Source organism: Saccopteryx bilineata, chromosome 1 (genome assembly GCF_036850765.1).
Source record: "Saccopteryx bilineata isolate mSacBil1 chromosome 1, mSacBil1_pri_phased_curated, whole genome shotgun sequence".
In the NCBI taxonomy this organism is placed as follows: domain Eukaryota; kingdom Metazoa; phylum Chordata; class Mammalia; order Chiroptera; family Emballonuridae; genus Saccopteryx; species Saccopteryx bilineata.
This window is the reverse complement of record NC_089490.1, coordinates 276,904,747-276,925,960: the sequence shown is the minus strand read 5'-3', so window position 1 is coordinate 276,925,960 and position 21,214 is coordinate 276,904,747.

The window sequence follows — 21,214 nt, the reverse complement described above, 5'->3', positions numbered from 1 at the left end:
AGAATTCTTTTCTCTCTTCCTTCTTGTCTGTCTGTCCCTATCTGTCCCTCTCTCTGTCTCTGTCTCTGTTTGTCTCTGTTTCTGTCTCTCTTGCTAAAAACAAAAAACCCTGAAAAATAAAACAAACAAAACAATATAATGTTGAGGCCATACCTAAAGCCCACAGTGGCATTATCCTTAGACCTGTCCAGTTTGATTATAATATGGGTCGTATTCATAGGGTGTTTTCCTGCAAACACAAGTGTCCAGGGTCAGATCTCTGATCACCTACCCCTCTGACCTCCCGATCACATGAAATAGCAGAGAAAAGAGAGCGGGGCTCCGCACTCCTCCAGGGTCAGCCCTCAGACATGAGCAAGGTGCTTTCAAGAGAACCACACGCTTACTCAGGGTTTCTGCTGCCCCCCACCACCCCGTCTGAGCTCCCATGGTGGCACAGTCCACAAGGAGGGCTCCCAGGTGGCCTGAAATCAGGCTACCTGTTCCCCCACCCTGCTACCACCTCACACCTCCCCCCCCCCTCGTGATTACGCATCCTGGTGACTTCTGTGCTTCAAGCTCCAGCCCGCACTTCCCTGTGACCCCTGCCTTCCTCACCCCTACTCAATTTCACCTTCCTTTTAAATGCCTTCTAGTCAGCCTGAGCTTAAGCTGTTACTCAATTTTGTGTTACAGTTGTCCACTGCTATCTGCTTTGGAAGTTAGAGAGCTCTGCGTGAATCTGCAGAGCGACAGCTCTTTTGACAGTCACCCAGCCCAGCGTCCCGGCCATCGGTCCCTGGCCCCACCTTTGGTCCCATCTGCCAGCCCCCAGAGGGCTCCTCTCCTCTTCCCACTTCTCAGCTGGCCTGCGCTTTCATAACATCGCTGCATAATAATGAAACGAGACCGTAGACATGAGTTAGAAGAATACAATAGAAAGAGACATCTCTGGAGGAATAACTATGGAAAATACAACGAGTGTATGTCAGCACAGGGAAAAGGTAGAAGAAAAACCGGGAAAAGCACCGGGAGGGAAACAATCAGACTCCGGGTAGCCCGGCCCTGGAGCCAAAGCAGGCAGCCCTCTGCGTGCCTGCACGTTGCAGATGGAGCCGGGTTCCGGAGGCCACACCCTGGCAGCACAGGACCCACCGGCTTGCGAAGCCCACAGACAGGGACCAGAGCAAAAGCAGGAACCTGTGTTAGGTTCTGTGTTAGGCAGTGGACACAATTTTAGCAGGGACTTACCCCGGATTTTCAGGGCCCCGCAGGTCCCTGGAACCACAGCTACAATTGTGGTCTCCGCGCTCAGCGTGTGAAGGGGTCGGTGGGCTTTTCTCCTCCCTAGGGGCTCCACTGCTCTTCGTGAGGTCCTGGAGTATAAGACCACCCAGGTGGAGGTGCTAATTCTGCTCATGTGTCTGTCTCCAGGTGATCGGGTCCTCACCCGGGGGTGTAACAAATGACACTCATCACCCCATCAGATAGTCACCGCGGCAGTGCTGGTCACTGGTGCTCGGAAGAAGATGCTGGGAGCTTCTCTGTGAAGCAGAGGATGTTGAAACCACCACAGGTGCCTGGTTTGGTGATCTTAGGATGCCAAAGAGGGAGATAATTTGTAAGAGACGGTGATCTCTGCTTTGAGATGTGGAGAGTATCTTACAATATAGGAAAGGTGTTACCAATAGTTCTTTATATCCTGCTTGTGTAACTGTGTTAAATAGATTCAGGACCAATCACATAATGAAGAGCAGCTTTATTTCAGAGGGAAATTCAGCTCTCAGACAGCCACAACAAAACAAGATCAACAGCTGCCTCCACTTTTACCCTGTTGGAGTCTTTATCTAGTTACCATGACAACTCACTCCACAGATATGTTGTCAAACACATCACAAAATATAATAAGGAAGTGCCTTTATCGAGTAGAACTGAAAATAAATCCTCAAAAGTACAAAGTAAATAATAATTCACAATGTAAAAGAATGAAAAATGTCTTTGGAATAGTGAGCTCAGTGGTGAAATAGATTTAAGAATTCCTGAAATTGTTAAAGCCTCCACAAATTAATATTGAAAAATTATTTTCTTGAAAATTACAAAATCAAATGCTAACATAAAACAATTTTAACCTGCTCAAGAAATAAGTTAGGGGCTTTATGCTATATTTATGTTCATTTTTCTTATACAAGTAATATATGAAGCCATGCTATTTGTAAAACAACAGAACCAACTAGAACTAACATGGAAACAAGATCACTCACTCTCCCTGTCATCTCTTCCCCAAAGGAGCCACTCTTAACAGTTAGTATGCATGTATCTTTCCATATTTATATAGACTATGTAGATAGAGGGAAATAAACTTCTTATATACACCTTTTCATAGATTTCCTTATGTATATGTAAGAATAGAAATTTCTTTACAGGCTTTTCATAGCCATACATTCAGCTGTACCTCATTCCCTTAAACATCTGCATCATATAAAATATAACATGAATGTACTCAAAATTTTACCATTCCCCAACTGATGGACATTCGGGTTGTTTCCAATTCGAAAGAGGTACAAACAAGGTTGCAGAGGACTTTTTGTACCTATGTATTAATGCACACATTTACCTCACTCAGTAGTAAACTGATGGATGCTGAGAGTGGAACTGCTGGTCACAGGGTATGCGCACTTTACCGTTGACAGGCACTACCAATTTGGTCATTAAATGGTCCATGTAAAGCTATCTATTCAAAAGTGAAAGGGCTCCCTTCTGCAATGTTTTATTTTTATATCATCAATCTGTTTATTTTTATCAATGTGATGAGCAAACATAACATGGCATATAAACCACATACATACAATTGATTTTATAATTTGTTTCCTTGATTACTATAAGATTAGATGTTGTTTCAAAGGTGTATAAGCTTTGCAACTTATTTTGTTGATGAGCTTATGTAGAGTTTGCGTGGTTTTCTCTGTGATCATTTGTCTATTTTTACTGAGCCCAAGGCATTCACCATGCATGATTGATGTTAGTCCTTTGCTGTGGCACATGCTGTGGATGTCCAGCAGATCAAACCTGGTCATTGTATTTACATCTTTGGGGTTTCTTTCTTTTCCAGATTACTTCTTTGAATTCTGAGCATTGTGTTATTATTATATTCTAATTGATTGTAGATTTCACCTTCTACACCATACAATTTTTGATTTTATACTTAGAAACTTTATTAATAGGTGTAGAGTGCAGTGACTGTGTTGTTCATGGATTATAATTTTTGTCTCCATTTGTCCCATTTCATGCTTTTCATCTGGAATTTTGATTTTATACCTGCCAGACTTCCTTTTTATTAATCTATTCTTGACTGATGTTTTAATATGCATTTATTTTATTTTATTTTTTACTTTAAAATAGCATAGCTGTTAAAAGTATAGTCTCTGGAGATAACTTTTGGGTCAGTAATTGTGCTTAGCTCTAATGTCATTTTGGAAGTAAATGAGATGAATTGTGCAAAAAGATTGGTCTAGTGCTTCTGGCATTCTCAGCATTTGGTGTGACATTGTTTTATTTGTGGCATGTATCCTTGTAAGTGGCTTTTAGTTTTCTCATCCCTCTGTTTTTTTTTTAAGTGAGAGGAAGGGAGTTAGACATGCACTCCAACCAGGATCCACCCAGCAACCCCCTTATGGGGCCAATGCTCTGCCCATCTGGGGCCATGCTCGCAACTGAACTATTTTTAGTGCCTGAGGCAAAGGCTTCATGGAGACATCCTCAGTGCCCTGCTGATGCACTTGAACCAATAGAGCCATGGCTGTGGAGGGGTGGGAGGAAGCAGATGGTCAGTTTCCTGTGCACCCTGACCAGGAATCAAACCTGGGACTTCCACACACAAAATCAGCACTCTACTACTGAGCCAACCAGCCAAAGCCCTCTAACATTTTAATGTGAATACTCAGAATATTTTTCTCCAAGCATACATGTCTGTCACTGAATTCCACTGTGGGAGACAGAGGTGGGCTCAGAGAGGAGAGTTGACATCCAACCTGGTCCAGGGCGCAGGGACAATCTTGCTGTTCTGTGCAGCCCCAGCCTGCCTCCTGTGTCCACATTGTTTCCATCCAGGACTTTCCATTCCCATTTAGCAACAAGTACTGCATCTGCCTGGATTACCCTGGATGAGAGCCAATTAAATGTAAAACAAAGTACAAATATTTAAGGCAGAAGAAGATGCCAAACTCTAAATGTTTGTAGCAGAAATATCAGCACTTGCTTCTCAACTCTCAGTACTAAATAAGTTTCCAGTATAAACAATGACATAATATGTAACAACTAAATGCCAAGCCATCCACAGTATTCTAGAAGCAGGCCACCCAAAACTAATTTGGGAGCTGAAAGAGCTGAGCTGTCCCTCCCAGGAGGCAGTGGTTTTCATAAACTGACCAGGAAGAAAAATAGCATTCCACTTTGTCAGAAAATCTAATAGTAAGATATAACTATATACTGAATTTCTACAGAGTCAAAGATAATTACATAAGCTAAAAAAAATCCAAAAATTTATGAAATAAGTAATATTTGCAGTAGCCACAAACTCAAGTGGACAAAAAGGAAAATGTTCAACACTATGTTTTGAACACTATATTTATGTCATTAAATTCTCCAAGCCCAACTTCCTTCTTAAGTCATAAAATTTCATGTGTGAGCTCCAGCTAAAACAAGGTGTTCCCTGTACAACCCCCTCCCTCAGCACCTGTGCCTGTCCTTCTCTTCATGGTAGCACATACATCCTGGGGTTACAAAGAACATGGGTGTGGGTTGGGTTGGGACTTGGGTCTTAGAAGTGGCACAAGGCAACACTCCCACAGCTTTCAGTCAGGGACATAAGCAGCCCCCCTACTGTGGGAGAGGGCTACCCCGGGGTGTGAATATCAGGGGATGTGGTTCACTGGGGCTATCTGGGAGATAGCTCTGAGGTTAGTATTCACAAACTAAAGGGTAGTGTGAACCAAAAAAAAAAAAGGGTAACAATTAAGAATATACTGCATTCTAACCATTTGCATAAGAAAGAGGTTAGTTACGTTAGTCACACAAAGGATTGAGCAGTGACATCAAAGTAAGCTGCTGACCCTCACTGAGTGGGTGCCACATAGGATGCAGTTTAATTTAAAGAGAAAATTCATTATTTTTATAGTATTTTTTTAATATTGTATTGAAGAAGAAGGGAGGGAGGTGGACATGAAGCACTGCTATTCCTTTCAAAGAAAACGTTAGTATAAACCTCTCCCCAGTAAAGGTCAAAAATCACTAAAACATTTTTGCTCTGCAGAATGAAGTTGGCACTACATGGAAACACTGTGTTGTCACCAGGAAATGAGAGACCAGATCGGAGCTCAGAGTCAAAGAGACCCTTGAAAAGTCTCAGCAATCAAGGAAGCTAGTGACTGACTTATTTGGAAACCAGAAATCATCTTACCCCTGCCACAGGTGAGGAAGGTATCCCCTTTAGAAACTATAAAGTGTGCTGCCTGGTTTACACAAATTCACAATGAACAGATCTGTTCCTCCCCTTGACCTTGTCCTTTGGTGTTTGTTGACTGGACACAGGAATCACTCCAAAAATCTTTAAAAGCCCTGTCACCTTGTATTAAACTTTATGGGTATCTAATTCCCACCATTACAAGCTGAATGTCAACAGAAAAAGAACACTCCCCTAAATAGTCCAAAACACCTCTGTGTTTAGGCTGCCTGACAAATAGGTGAGTCTCTGCAGAACCAAAGGCCTCTTCGGGGCAGCCTGGCAGCTGCTGACTCACGGAGCACCCCGTGGAGAGTTTAACCAGGAAAGGAAATGCCCATCCCACAGGAACCACAGCAGGAGGCTCTCCATGGACAGCAGGGACTGTTCCACACTCTGCAGAAGGGGTACCTAAGTTGGGCTTGAATTCCCTGTGTAAACTCAAGGAGTGTTCACATCTGAGTGAGGTTATTAGTGAATGCAGACATCATTATTTCTGGTTGGTTTAGAATTGAGGTCCTGTGTCTCCTCATTTCACGGCAGGTAAGTTTCCAAGATTCCCAGAATGAACAGAGAATGCAGGATGGAGAGGGGTACAGACTATGGCACTGGGGCCTCAGGACGCGGTGCCCAAGACACCTGATTACATCACAGCCTTGGTTGTTCACTGCATCCATTTGGATTTCATCCTCCTCAAAACAACACACAGTTTTTGGACTAGCAGATCTCTGACCTTCAGTGCTGTTTAGATGAGACTGCAAGTTGTCAAAAACATAATCAGAACACTATTGATTTCACCCATTCATCATTCACTTATTCCATGCATATGTTTAAAGTCTGATAAATGTCAGATAGCTGGGATGACAGGTGATAAGATGTCACCCTGGTCCTCAAACAGCCCCCACCATAATGAAGAAACAGATGCACAATTATTTTAGATTATGTTAATGAACATATCAAAGGTAATTAGGGTTTAAAGTTGATTTTTAAAAAAAACAATGACTTCTGACCTGACACTTCACTGTTTGACAACATTTGATTCCACAGCAATCAAAAAGTCCACACCCACAAAGCTCAAGTGGTAGCAAGGGGAGTATGACCAGGCTCATACTCCTGGAGATTTCAATGAAATACTCCTCAGATGAGTAGCTAGAATAAAGTCTTACTGCCTTCTCTGTAACACTTTGACGGGTTACTAAACCCTGAGATAAAGCATTCAATTGAGGAATTAAAATGTTTAAATTATCCCCTCAAACCTGAGATGTTAACAAAAGCACGACAACCCCCCTACCCCATAAGACGCACAGCATTTCCCAGTCACCGCCCACTGCAGTAGTGCAAGGGATCGTCTCATAACTGTGTTACATGCACAAATGAGAACTGAAGGTCTAGGAGCTTAACCTCAAATTTTTCCAGCTGGTAAATGATGTCCATGTACTTTTTGTAGCTAGAAATGTTGTCCTGTTCGTTGAAATGACTCCAACCAAATGTGGCCTTTATTTAGTTAATGGTTTTACATAGATAGGGACACACTATTTTTGAGTATATGTCATACATCCCAACAACAGTGAATCACAACAGAAAAGCTTCTCATGATAAACTTGAGCCAACTCATTGACAGAGAGGGACAGACAGACAGGAAGGGAGAGAGATGAGAAGAATCAATTCTTCACTGCAGCACCTTAGTTTCTCATTGATTGCTTTCTCATATGTGCCTTGACTGGGGGGCTCCAGCAGAGTGAGTGACCCCTAGCTCAAGCCAGCAACCTTGGGCTCAAGCTGGTGAGCTTTGCTCAATCCAATGAGCCTACATTCAAGTCGGTGACCTCGGCAATTTGAACCTGGGTCCTCCACATCTCAGGCCAATGCTCTATCCACTGTGCCACTGCCTGGTCAGGCTATATTCACAGCTTCTTTGTCATCATAGCTTTTCCTGTGTTGCCTTTGCTTCACCTGTGGACTTTCATCTGTTCTATGCAGGGATTTTCTGTCACATGTTATGCTGTGGGAGGTGCCAGCTCTCTGCACAGAGTGAGCTTCAGGTGGCTGTCATTATATTCCATGGGCAGAGGTCTAGAGCAAGATCCCACCTCAAGAGAAGAGCAACACTATTAGCTGTCATGAGATCATCAGGGAGAGGACTCAGATGTCAAGGGCAATCATAGGAGCTCCTCACAGATCAGATTTGAGAACCACAGATTTCCGATAAACAGAAAGTAGGACTCCCCATGCCTGGGACTACCCAGCTAGTGGGGTCAGCTCTGAGTCTTGAAGGCAGAGCCACTACTTGCCAGCTGAAAATTCTCTAAGCTTCCTGGGACCCTTGCCTGGCTTTTCCCTCCATCAGTTGGAATGACAATATTTATCCAAGAATAGAGTTTGTGTGGCTCTTCAGAGGTCCTTGAAGAAAAGCTGTTCTCCATTATATGGTCTTTTTTACCAATGGCAGACCGCTTGAAACAAAGCTGAAGACTGATAAGAAACCAAACTGCACAGGTCACTTAGTTCCCAAATGTCCAAACAATGACAGATCAGGTGCTAGATGGAAGCAGCTGTGCATGTGGGGTTGACGCAGCTGCTCTGACCCTGCTGCTCTTGTAGGAGTGAAAGATGCTAAACGCAGTAACACAGGGAAGTCGGCAGTGGGATCTCAGCTCCCTCTGCCTTCAACAGCTCTGCCAGGGCAGGGCCCCAGGGGCTGGGCTGAGACCCGCAGAACAGGGCGAGTGTGTGAGTGCACGTGTGTGTGTGTGTGTGTGTGTGTGAGACAGAAAGAGAGAGAGAGAGAGAGAGTAAACATGGAGGTGTATAGGAACGCCTGTGAGACTGTGTGTATTTCTACCATACGTTTGAAAGTGGGTTTTTAAGTGGGGGTGTATATGAGTGCGTGTATATGAAATGTGAAAATGTGATTGTCTGAGTGTGTGGTGTTTGTAAGTGGGTGTGTGTGAATGTGAAAGCATGTGTGATGTATTTTGTGTGTGTATGAATGTGAGTGTGAATGAAAATGTGAGATATAATTGTGATTGGAAGGGTGAATGTGTGTATGAGAGTGTATTTGTGTCTGTGTGTGTGTGGATATGAGAGTGTATAACGGGGTGTGGGTTTGTGTGTGCTGGAAGTTGGGGAAATTGGTAAGAAGGCATATGGAGAGTCTGTTAGTCACTTTCGCAGGAAAATACGGACACCACACGTCCCCTAACCCCACCACACGCCTTGCTGAAACTTCACAGCCCCAGAAACCTGGAAAATGACGTGACAACCCTTCAAAATGAAAAACAAGATCCCCAGTAATGATAGCGACCCCACTGTTGACTCTTACCCTTGCCCTTCGGTGCCTTACCTGGGCGGCAGCTCGCAGTCCCACACCGTCCGCCTTATCGGTGGGGAGATCGCCGCTGGACCCACGGGGTGGCCCTGCCCTCCTCCCCCTCCCTGCGACCTCAGTTCCTTCCTTCATTCAGAGCCTTAGATGCTGATCACTTCCGGCTAACGACTTTCTAAAAGAAACGATTTGGAAAAAGTCTGTTTGCTAATTTTAGATTCTGCTTTTTCTACACCTGTTAAAATGACTTATATAATAAAAATCAGCAGAAAAGCACAGAAAGGTTTCTGAATTGGCTGTTTCTATCTTGCCAGGAAGGAAGCCCCATAATTGAGCACCTCGAGCTTGTTTGCAAGTCCTAACCCGGGAGTGTGGCCGCACTGCTTCCCTTACAGGAAGAACATTCCTTCTCCCCGGGCCGTCCCGGGCAGGAGGCTTGGAAGGGCTGCCGTGGAGCAAGGGGACATCAGCCACCACAGCCACCTCTTTCCCCAAATCCTCTCTGAGAAATGAGTGGTGTCAGCTCACATCTCCCAAACACCTTCTTTCAGTCCAGGACTCCCTGTGGAAAAGGAGAAGCATCCAATGATGGGAGAGAGGAGGCAAAGATGCAGAACCAGGGAAAGAAGACAGACTGTTGGGACACATTCCATGGGCGAGGATTTCCAGATGCTGTCAAGATCCTAATGAACAAAATAACCTGATGAGCAAAATAGAAACAGTCACGGATACATGTAACAGACTGGCAGCTGTCAGAGGGGACAGGGTGTGAGGACTGGATAAAAGAAGTCGAAGGGCTTAGCCAAAAAAAAAAAAACACAACAACAAAGAAAACATATGTACATAACACATAGACACAGACAGCAAGCGGTGGTAGCCAGAGGGGAAGGGTTGGGGTGGATGATGGAGGGCAAAAAGCAAGGGGTGGAGGGGTGAGGACAGAAACGGGAGTCACTAGGGAAGGAGGACACACAATGTACGGTGCAGATGATGTTGTGTTGAGTTGTGCACTTGAAATCTGTATGGTTTTGCAAACCAATGTCCTATCAATAAGTTCAATTTAAAAATATGAAAAAATAAATAAAAATGTCCAATGCGTCATTGTCAGGCCTTCATCCTGAAGTGTGATTCTAGTGACATCCCCATTTGGAAATATTTATTGATTACTTTTACACATTAAAAAAATTTTTTTTTTCAATTGCAGTTTTACATTCAATATTATTTTGTATTAAGAAAGTGTGTTTTAAGCCCTGAACTCTGAGGGCACAGCTTGTACTGGAAAGCTTGTTTGCCTCTGATCTTTTGGACCCAAACTAAGGGCTGTCACTGGAGGCGCCTCAACAACATTGAGTTTCAGTGGCAACTGTGCTGAGCCAACAAGAATGGAGACCAGCATAGCTTCGGCCCTGGCCGAGGTCCCCCGTCCAGCCTGCATCTCCACACTGGTGGCTGCCGCTGCTGCTGTTCTGTAGGGAAAGAACCTCCAAGGAGCAGGAGCTAGCAGGGACAAACCAGGGGATCTTGTCACTCTTACCCTGTGACTGTGCCGTGATCTTACTTGGTAATAATTTCTTTTTCACTTCTAAAATATGTAAATAATACCTGTCCTTCATGTATGTGTGTGAAAAGACACTGAAATAATTGAACTGGAAGAACATTGTCCATGTTTGGTTTTTGTGTGGATTTTCAATGTTGTGATCGTCCAGTTTTAAGATTAAACCTGGAGCCAAAAAAAAGGAAAAGAAAAATCCCTGGTAATATGGTGAAAAGCATTCTACCGTCATTTCTATCATATCAGATAGCCAAGATGTTTTTATTTCCAAGAAGAACAAGACTTCTGCCTGGAGATTTTCTCACTGACTTGAAACAGAGAATCGGGAGTATTTTGAAAACATTTTAATTAAAGAATGTGAGGGAAGGAGACACTGCAGTTCTACGGATGAATAACACCTCTGAAAAATTATCTGAGTTGCCTGTAGAGGGTCTTAATCTTTCTATGGGAACATCATGAACAGGCACTGGTTTCTTCTAATCTTAGAAAAGCAGCCCAACTTGCTTGACAATTTGGCATGGACTGCAAAGAATTGAAGGGAAAGGAGACAAAAATAAAATTACACATTGATCATTATAGTGCTTTTCAATATAGACAAATTTTATTCAGATGATCAAATTCCCGTATTGTTTTATGATGCCCGTGCTTTGTATCCAGTAAAAAATGCATCTCCTTAAAACTGAAAATAACCATCGCACTTTAAGCTGGTTCTGATTCATTATTAATTAAAATGAAACCAGGTTGCTGCTTCTTAGTAAATGTAAAGACCAATCAGTAAATAAATGCTAACTGCAGAACAAAAATAAGTCAGACTTCCAAAATGACCCATTGTAAACTCATAGAATATAGGCAAAACAAAGAGCTTGTAGGGAAGCACTTGACAAGGTCACAGGAGTTTGTTTCTGAAATGTGTGAAGATTTTTAGCACAAGAATTAGAAAATTCAGATACATCAACTTGAACATTAAGCAAAGAGACACAAAGATAGAGAGCAAGCAACCTAATTACCCATTTGTTGAATGAATTAGGCCTTCATTAAACACAGATGCATTAATTTCTGTAGAAATAGAAATAAGTATTTTTTTGTATTGTGCTAAATGTACCACAACCATTCTAATTTCATAGTCACTAAATTTGTATTATTTTGGACAACTTGATATTGGCTCTCTATATTCTGAAATAAACAAAGGCATTTGAAGTTTGGGTAAAAATGTTGCATCTTTGCCAATATTGACAAAAACAATTGACAGTGAAGAAAATTTTTTAGTTCTTAAAAATGTCACCTTTCTGTTGAAGCTTTTAGCAAAGAAGGTAAAATGGCTTACTGGAAGATGTACTGTTCCTCGTTACACAGATCTTTCTTCCAAATACTCTATAAGAAATACAGAATAAAATAATCGATAAATAAAACAGAAGATTTAACCATTTTTCCAAAAATATAGCTTTTTTGGGAAATAAAATGTTAAAATGTTTAGGTAATGCTGAATTTTTTTTTCTAATTTATTAGAAAGGCTCTGGCTGGTGGTGCAGAGGATAGAGCATCGACCCAGGGCACTGAGCTCGCCAGTCTGATCCTGGGGTTGCCGGCTCAATCTCAGGGTCACTAGCTCAATCCCAAGGGTGCAAGCTTCATCCCAAGGTTGCCGGTTCAAGCCCTCATCAGGGCACACATGAGAAGCAATCAATGGGTTCACAACCAAGTGGAACAATGAATTAATCATTCTCTCTCTCTCTTTCTCTCCCTTTGTCTCTCTCTCAAAAAAAAAAATTATTGGGAAGGATCCATGTCCCATTTTATGTCCATTTATTTAGATTTGCTCTTTTTCTTAGCCCATACATATGCATGTTTTATATGTATATTATAGACAATATTAAATGACTTGTATATGTATTTATAAATAGGATATGTGCATCTAGGGTGTGTGTGTATATATGTAAATTTCTGCAAGAATGGCCTAAATTTTTCTGTGTGCTGAACATTAAATTTCCAGTGATTTTTAAATTTATGTTGTTTTGTAATGTTTATGTATTTGTACAGCAAGCAAGTATTCTCTTTATTACTAGGAAAAATTTTAGAACTTTTCTTTAAAAAAAAAAATTTTAATTGCTCAGTAGGTAGAAGAGATCTGGCTATTTCCTCCTACATATTTTCTCTTACAATACAATAGACTGTATTAGAGCTTTTTAAATATGGATGTCTTATTTCTCATCCCCTAAGGCCACTGACATTTTAAATTAATAAGGAAAAAGTAAAATAATTATAAATTATATTTTATTTGTCTTTATAGTGAGTCTTTTTAAAAAATTTTTTAAATATTTTATTTATTGATTTTTAGAGGGGGGGAGAGAGAGAGAGAGAGAGAGAGAGAGAGAAGAGGGAGGAGCAGGAAGCATCAACTCCTATATGTGCCTGGACCAGGCAAGCCCAAGGTTTCAAATCAGCAACCTCAGTGTTCCAGGTCAACACTTTATCCCACTGCGCCACCACAGGTCAGGCCTATAGTGAGTCTTTTTAAGGGCACAAACTATTTGCGTTCATATTTGGCTAGAATCAAATATTTATCACACACTATAAATGGTTCTTGCAAACCAAGTTGATTTTAAAGAAAGATCAGTTATGGTCCCACACAAGATAGATGGTTCAGTTTGAGGGCCAAATGCTAATTTGTGGCGCTTCAGAAATCTTCATTTCAAATCAATGACTAAAGAATGAGAATATACCCAACACACTTGCATAAGAAGGTTTTAGTTGCCTGACCTGTGGTGGCGCAGTGGATAAAGCATCAACCTGGAAATGCTGAGGTCGCCGGTTTGAAACCCTGGGCTTGCCTGGTCAAGGCACATATGGGAGTTGATGCTTCCAGCTTCTCTCCTCTCTCTCCCTCTCTCTCTCTCTCTCTCTCTGTCTCTCCTTCTCCTCTCTAAAATGAATAAATAAAAAATAAAATAAAATAAATTTAAAAAAAAGAAGGTTTTAGCTTTTGTCACCACAAAAACAATCAAGACAAATAAAAACCTAAAAATCCTGAGCAATTTTAGTTGGTCATTTTTTGTTGTTGTTGAAACTAACACCGCAGAGGAGAAAGCACCCTTCATGTTAGCTCCAATTTCTAACAAAGCAGTAAAATTTAGGTCACAACATTTCCAATGACAGTTATGTTACTTTTGTCTTTTTTTCCTTAGCAAATAATTATTTTTTCACAACTGTTATTTTTGTTTGGAATAATATGCTGAGTTTTACTCATTTGCTACAGAAAATTTTTAATGTTAGATAAATTCAGAGTAAAATAAATTGAATTCTATTCTTTTCTAGTGCATTGCTTAGGGAAAACAGAAACTTCTGCAGAAAGTAAATTAGAGCTCTAACATTTACCAGAAAAGGAACCATGGAAAGAAAATGACAGAAAGGTAATATTAAATATGAGAAAACCTGCCCTGAATAAACATTGATGTCTTGATTTTATAGCATTTCTAATATCATTTGCAAAAATATTCTACAACTTGCCCTTAATATTTTGAAAGGAATTCAATGGTTTCAGGCAAAGTATGAGGACTGCCCATCAATGGAGGCTGGGGCACATGGTATTTGCTTACCACCTTAGAAGGGGTGAGCTCCAAGGTCATGGCCAGGTCAGAGCAACCTGGAGCCAAGCCTGGATCCAAATGCAGACTGTGCAGGGAAGGTGAGCCTTGCAGAACCAGGTAGAAAGTGACAGAATCAAGTAAGAGGTGTCCAGTCTAGGCCTATGTAAGTAAGTTGTAGCTTATGCACTGGGAAGGCAGCTCCCAGACCAGTCAGCTGTGGGGTTGGGCCACACTGAGACAGGGTGGCTCAGGGACACAGAAAAGGAGACTGCCTTTTGACAACTGAATGATAAAATATGCAGCAACACATTTTATGAAGTCACATGTGGTATTCTGAGGTTGAGAGGAGCTAGAAGCATTGCTGTCAGACTTTAAGGAACAGGGACTTTAAGATAATTGTTTAAGGAACAATTATCCCAAGGAAAAATTGTTGAAATTCTGACCCAGGAGTCTGGGCAGAGCTAAGATCCAGCATTTCCTGGATGCCACCATGCTTGTCACACCTAAACTGTGAGTGCAAATTTTCTAAGACCGTTTGGTTGGAAAAGAACCATGTCTGGGATGTAGGACCAAGGAAGGCTAGGTGTTTCCAGGCCGATGGAAGGCAATGAACCAAGACCCTGAGGAAATAGAGATGGCACAGAACACATGATAAGGGGGTGGGGGAGCAGAGAAACAAAGCAGACGTTTTCCCAAGAAGACAGAGACATGAAAAGATGCTCAACATCACTAACCATCAGGGAAATGTAACTCAAAACCACACTGGGATTTCACCTCACACCTGCCAGAATGACTGTTATCGAAAAGACAGAAGGTAAGTGTCGGCATGGCTGAGAAGAAACGGGAACTCTTGTGTGCTCTTGGTGGGAGTGTACATTGTTGCAGCCACAATAAAAGACAGTATGGAGGTTTCTCAAAAAGAGAATTTAAAAACAGAGCTATTCTATGATCCAGCAATTCCACTTCTGGATATTTATTCAAAGAAAATGAAGTCAGTACCTTGAAGAGATATCTGCATTTTCATAATTACTGTAACACTATTCATAGTAGTGAAGATATGGCAACAACCTGAGTGTCCACAAATGGATACTGAAGATGTCATATATATGTATGACACATACACATGAATATATATGTATGTATACACACTCACACACAATAAGATATGAGAAAGAAGAAAGCCCTGACATTTACAATAAATCCTGAGGGCGTTATACTAAGGGAGCTAAGTCAGAGAAAAACAAACACTGTATGATCTCACTTGTATGTGGGAGTTTAAAAAACTGAACTAGTAGAAACAGAGTAGAATGGTGGTTATGAAGGGTTGAAGGTAGGGGAAATGGGAAGATGTTAAGGGTACAAACTTGTAACGAGTAAAAGGCTAAGACCTGGAGACCTAATGCACAGCTGGGCAATTACAGTCAACAGGACTGCTGTAACTTTAAAGTTGCTAAAAGACTAGATCTTAAGTGTTCCCATGATAAATAATAATAACAACAATAATAATAATTGTATGCTGTCCAGCTGAGAAGAGTGAAAACATCTCTTCATTAGTCCAAATTTCAGTACATTATTGAGTTTTTAGTACTTAGTTGACATAATTGTAAAGAAAGAGTAAATGTTTGATTCTCATGGATGTTAGGGACTGAGGTGACAACTATGCTGCTCATTTCAGCACCCTGCTCCTTATCATCCAATATTGTCATCAACCCAGTCTAGGAAAAGAAGCAGGAGGACACTAATCAAAGTGACAGATCCACCCTAGTCGGAGACATTGTAGTACCGCACAGCTCCCTATAAAATAAGACCATAATCCCCAAGACTCACTAAAGTCAATAACTCAGAGCTTCGTTGAGAAGCAATATTGTGTCTGTCGTAGAATAAACTAGTAAAACACTCAAGGAGTTTTTTTTTAGCCTGAGTAAGACGATAACTCACTAGCTTTGTAAGTCTCTACCCAGGACCAAAAGTTGTGTCTGCAGTGACATTTATAGTTAATTAATGATGATATTTGTATTTTTCTGTGGTACCGTTAGTTTTTTTTTAATATATTAGAGAAAGATATAGACTAAGAATAATGCATAATCTAGGTACATTATATTGGTTAACAAAACTTTTGACAGATTTATGCCAATTTTAAGAGTTTACAGGGTCCTCACTGTAGCACTAAGTGGACTGTGTGTGGTTATATCTCTGTGGAGTGGATCTGCTCACCATGGGGGACCCATGCCTTACAAGGGGCTGGATCTTATGAACTTTTTCTCCTCTTGCTGTAGTATATGTTCTACCACTTGAAAAAAAGGTTTACAAACTAACAAGATGACAAAATAATAGAAAAATGGACAAAGGGTAAAATCTGAATGTAAGCCCTGGCTGGTTGGCTCAGTGGTAGAGCTTTGGCCTGGCGTGCAGTAGTCCCAGGTTTGATTCCTGGCCAGGGCACACAGGAGAAGCGCCCATCTGCTTCTCCACACCTCCCCCTCTCCTTTCTCTCTGTCTCTCTCTTCCCCTCCCGCAGCCAAGGCTCCATTGGAGCAAAAAGTTGGCCTGGGGCACTGAGGATGGCTCCATGGCCTCTTCCTCAGGCACTAGAATGGTTCTGGTTGCAACAGGGCAATACCCCAGATGGGCAGAGCATTGCCCCCTGGTGGGCGTGCCGGGTGGATCCCGGTCGGGCGCATGCGGGAATCTGTCTGACTGCCTCCCCATTTCCAACTTCAGAAAAATACAAAAAAAAAAAAGAAAAAAAAATCTGAATGTAAAAAGTCCAAGAGACCAGGGCATACATCAATAAAAATCCAGTATTATTGAAATTCAGAAATGCAAAATTTTATTTCTTATGCACTATGTTGATCAAGACAAGGGAAAATAATAATGTCTGATAATTCAAGTTTGTGAAACTTGAATAAAACTTGAAAACTAGCTCTCTTCTATTGGAAATATAAACTAGAATTTTTGAGGAAGGCTAGTTGTCAATATAGTTTAAAAGTTTTAAAGTTTTGGTTGGCATTTAATCTATATCATCTGTCTCACACAACAGAATTCCCCAAGGCGTGGGTCATGAATCAGAAACCTACTTTCATAGGGAGTCACAGTCCAATGCCATACGTTGCTCAGTCTCTGGCATGAACAACTGGATAGAACATGATACTGTGTATTTATTGACATTGTGACTGAATGAGCAGGATCAGCTCTAGGGTATAGCACATAAAGCAGCCACTGGATATTGCTAAGGAGAAATCACTGGGTGCCTCACATACAGAATTTGAACTGTGTGTTTGGGGAACAGAAAGAGATAAGTGAATTGAACAGTTAGTTAAGGGAGGTAATGAAGAAATAGAGCAGAAATTTATGGCAGGGACAAAGAGCCATATGAGTAATGAAAGTGATTGGGTAATAATAAGGATAAATAGTATAATGTCAAGGCTTTATTTTTCACAGAAAGCATTCCTGAGCAATTTTTAATGCAGATGAGTAGATAGAAAAGGTGGTGTTGAATACACACCAGAAAGAAGATAATTAATTAATCAGGGTGCCTAAGGATTGAGAATTATATATGTATGTGTCCCAGATCACTTGGGGAGGAAACATGACCAGGAGTTCTGCTCCTGGTTCAGAGGAGGGAGGAAAAAAATAATGAATGAAAATACAGGCAAATTTGTAGAATTGTAAGATAAATCAATGGTTCATCCCATAGAGAGGTTAGAAACAAGGGTTCCTGTTGAAAAACACAGGGAACTTTTAGGAAAAGGGAAATATTTGAAAGAATCATCACAGAGAATGAGAAAATGAGCTGGTTATAGCTTAGAGACTTTAATGGATTATAAGGGAATGAAGATCTCCTTTGATTCTGGATTGCTTTAAAATAGAGAGCTTTCCTCCTAAACATTTCTATATTTACTATAAAAACATACTATTGTTTATTCACAAAGTTGTTTTTTTTAATTTTTTTTACGTGAGAGGAGAGGAGGCAGAGACAGACTGCTGCATGCACCCCAAACGGGACCCAGCTGGGCCGTAGTTCCATTGCTGGGCAACCAAGCTATTTTAGTGCCTGAGGCCCAGGCCATGGAGCCATCCTCAGTGCCTGGGAACAACTTTGCTTAAACCATCGAGCCAGGGCTGTAGGAGGGGAAGGAGGATGGGTGGAGAAGCAGATGGTGGCTTCTCCTGTGTGCCCTGACTGGGAATCAAAACAGGGACTTGCACACACTGAGGCAATGCTCTACCACTGAGCCAACCAGCCAGGGCCCACAAAGTTTTTTAATAATTATGAATGAAAATATAGAAAAACTTTCTTCTGATGGTGATGTGGCTTGTCTGTCTACTAGTTATTGCTTTTCCCATTTATTATTTCTGTGAGAAGCTTGTATAGTTGGACATAAAGCCCAGAGGTTTCATAAACAAATATAGCCGAAAATATTGAACAAAAGAACAAACTAATAATAATACATTTCAACCTCCCTACTTTTGCCCAGAAATAAACTTAGCTGAAAAAGTCTGCTTTGCTCCACATAGTTTAATGTAAAAAGATAGTGAGTGTGGAGACAATTCAAAATACTAAAAGTAAGCTACATGGCTGAACAACTTTATAAAAGTATGACTCCTTATACCAATCAAAAGTGTTGTAACTTACGTGTATCCTCTATTTTTTATTTTACTAAGAATAATCACAATTGTTTCTGTATGACTATTTGTTTCAGGTGCCTGAGAGATTTAAGTAAATTTGTGGAATCAAACTCTTCACCATGGGGCATCTGTCTTTCATTTATTAATTTTAAGACTGTAAAATAATTATGGAAATAAAATTTTTGTTGAGTATATGTATTGAAAACACATTCTTTGTAATCTGGCTTGCATTTTCACTTTTTAATATTCAACAGAATTTCATAATTTGAATCTAAATCTAATATATAAGTATTGTCCTTTATATTTAATGTTTATTGTGCTCTGTTTAGAAAAGTTTAGCCTACTCCCAAGGTAAAAAAATATTCTTATTTATTACTCTCTGGAATCTTTATTGTTCTTTTGTGTCTTAAATCTAAAATCCACCTAGAACAAATTTTTGTCTACAATATGAAGTTGAGGCCAATATGTTATCTTCATGTAAATATTTACTTGACCCATTATAGTTTATCCAAAAGACTATCCTTTTCCCCACTGTACTGTAGTACCGACTTCTGAATAAGTTATATGTCCAGTTAGGGATGAGACTCTTTTCAGGGTCTATGCTTTATTTAATATTCCATGCTCTATTTACCTCTGTCAGTTCCCAGCTCTGTAAATATTCTTTCAACTTTGTTATTTTTATTTAAGCTTATCTTAGCTACTCTTGGCTATATGTATTTCCACATGGATTTTAGCTTCAACATTTAAATTTCTACAGAAAGACCTGATGGAATTATAATTGAGATTATATCTACCAATTTAGATAAAGGAATCACTTATAAAATATTAAGTGTTCCAATCCATTTACATGATATATCTCTGCATTTGTTTTACTTAAATTCCTTTTAATAATGTCATATAATTTTCTGTACAGAAGTCTTGCAAAACCTTCTTTATAGCCATCAGCAAGCCAAAAAAAAGAGGCCTTCGAGGAACCAACCCTGTCAGCACTTTAATCTTGGACTTCCAACCTTCAGAAATTTGAGAAAATAAATTTTTGTTTTTAAGCCACTCAGTGTGTGGTATTTTGTTATCACAGTCTGAGGAAACTAATACAACCTTATATCCATAAGTCTTGCTAATAAGTAAATAAAATATTTCTTTTTATTTTTTCTTTGGCCTTTCTAGTTGTTCCTAATGGGAGCGTTGGTCGGCAACAGGCTAGTACACAATTACCAAATAATCTTTTAAAAACCACCAACGAGCCTGACCTGTGGTGGCGCAGTGGATAATGCGTCGACCTGGAAATGCTGAGGTCGTCGGTTCAAACCCTGCGCTTGCCTGGTCAAGGCACATATGGGAGTTGATGCTTCCAGCTCCTCCCCCCTTCTCTCTCTCCCTCTCTCTCTCCTCTCTAAAAATGAATAAAGAAAAAAAGAAAAAAAAACCACCAACGATTTTTTAAACAACACAGCCAGGTCATATATGAATATGAAGAGAGGTGCCAAGGTCACTCAATACATGCATTGTTTCCACGCAGCCTTTCCCCTCAGTCTACAGAACCTGCACTAGGTCCTGGCATGGATGGGCGGTGCGTCCACAGGCAATGAGGGGCAGTCAGGATGTTTAGGCTGTGGCAGAAAGAGACCAGAACCGGAAGTCGGATGGTCCAGCTGGAATTTGTCAGGTGTGACCTTAACATGACAGAATTGTCTTTTTTTTCTTATTTTCATCATTTGTTAAATAGAACCAATAATTATTCTTTCTCTTTTTTTTTTCTTCATGGTACTGATGTGTGGGTCAAAACAAAAAATGAGAGACTGATGTAAGCCTTGAAGAGTTATAGAAATTGAGTGTACAACTATGATTTTTCTCTTTGTAATTGTGTTGTTCAGCATAGAAGACACAGATATCTATATGAGAAAACAAAATCAAACTTATTCCTTGGAAATTTTTATCTCATCTATAGAACCAAGGCTATTTAAAATACCTATTTTTTTCAGTCCTCAAAGTTACATGAATTTTAGGGGCCCAGACAGAAGATATATACCTTTAACATCTTTGACCCTAAAGCAGGGTGGTTAAGGTGACTTAAGATGGTGCTGACAAGTCTGAAAATGAGAAAGAGTAAAGATTATCTGTACTGTCTTCCTATCCCCAAGAGAGGCTTTAGGGAGCACTAGCTGACCCACCAATGTCCGTGCTGAATCTCTTGGGAAGTGGGGAGTCCTCTCAGACCCTCAGGGGATTCATTCAACTCCTGGATGGTAGAACATAACTCAACTGCCGGAACAGGTAGATTCTTAATTACTTTTTACTTTACCCACGTTGAAATTTCAAGAGAAGGGACTTAATCCAAATATAGAACATTATCAATGTTGTCACAATCAGATCATTACTACTAGCAGAAAAGAGTGACATTGGTACACTGATGTAATAGTGTACACTATTATTTATTTTTGTATACACTTGGGTGAATGAGAGCTACATTACAAAATAAATGGATTGTTTCATAAGTAAAAAAAAGAAATTTATGAAAACATTTGCTGTGCAAAAATCACTGAGGGGGTGAGGAATTACAGATGATTTCTGTGCTCCTTGTGTGAGAGCAGGTGCTCTCCCTCCCTACCAGCTCTTAAGAATGGAGGATTATGAGATCAGGTAAAACA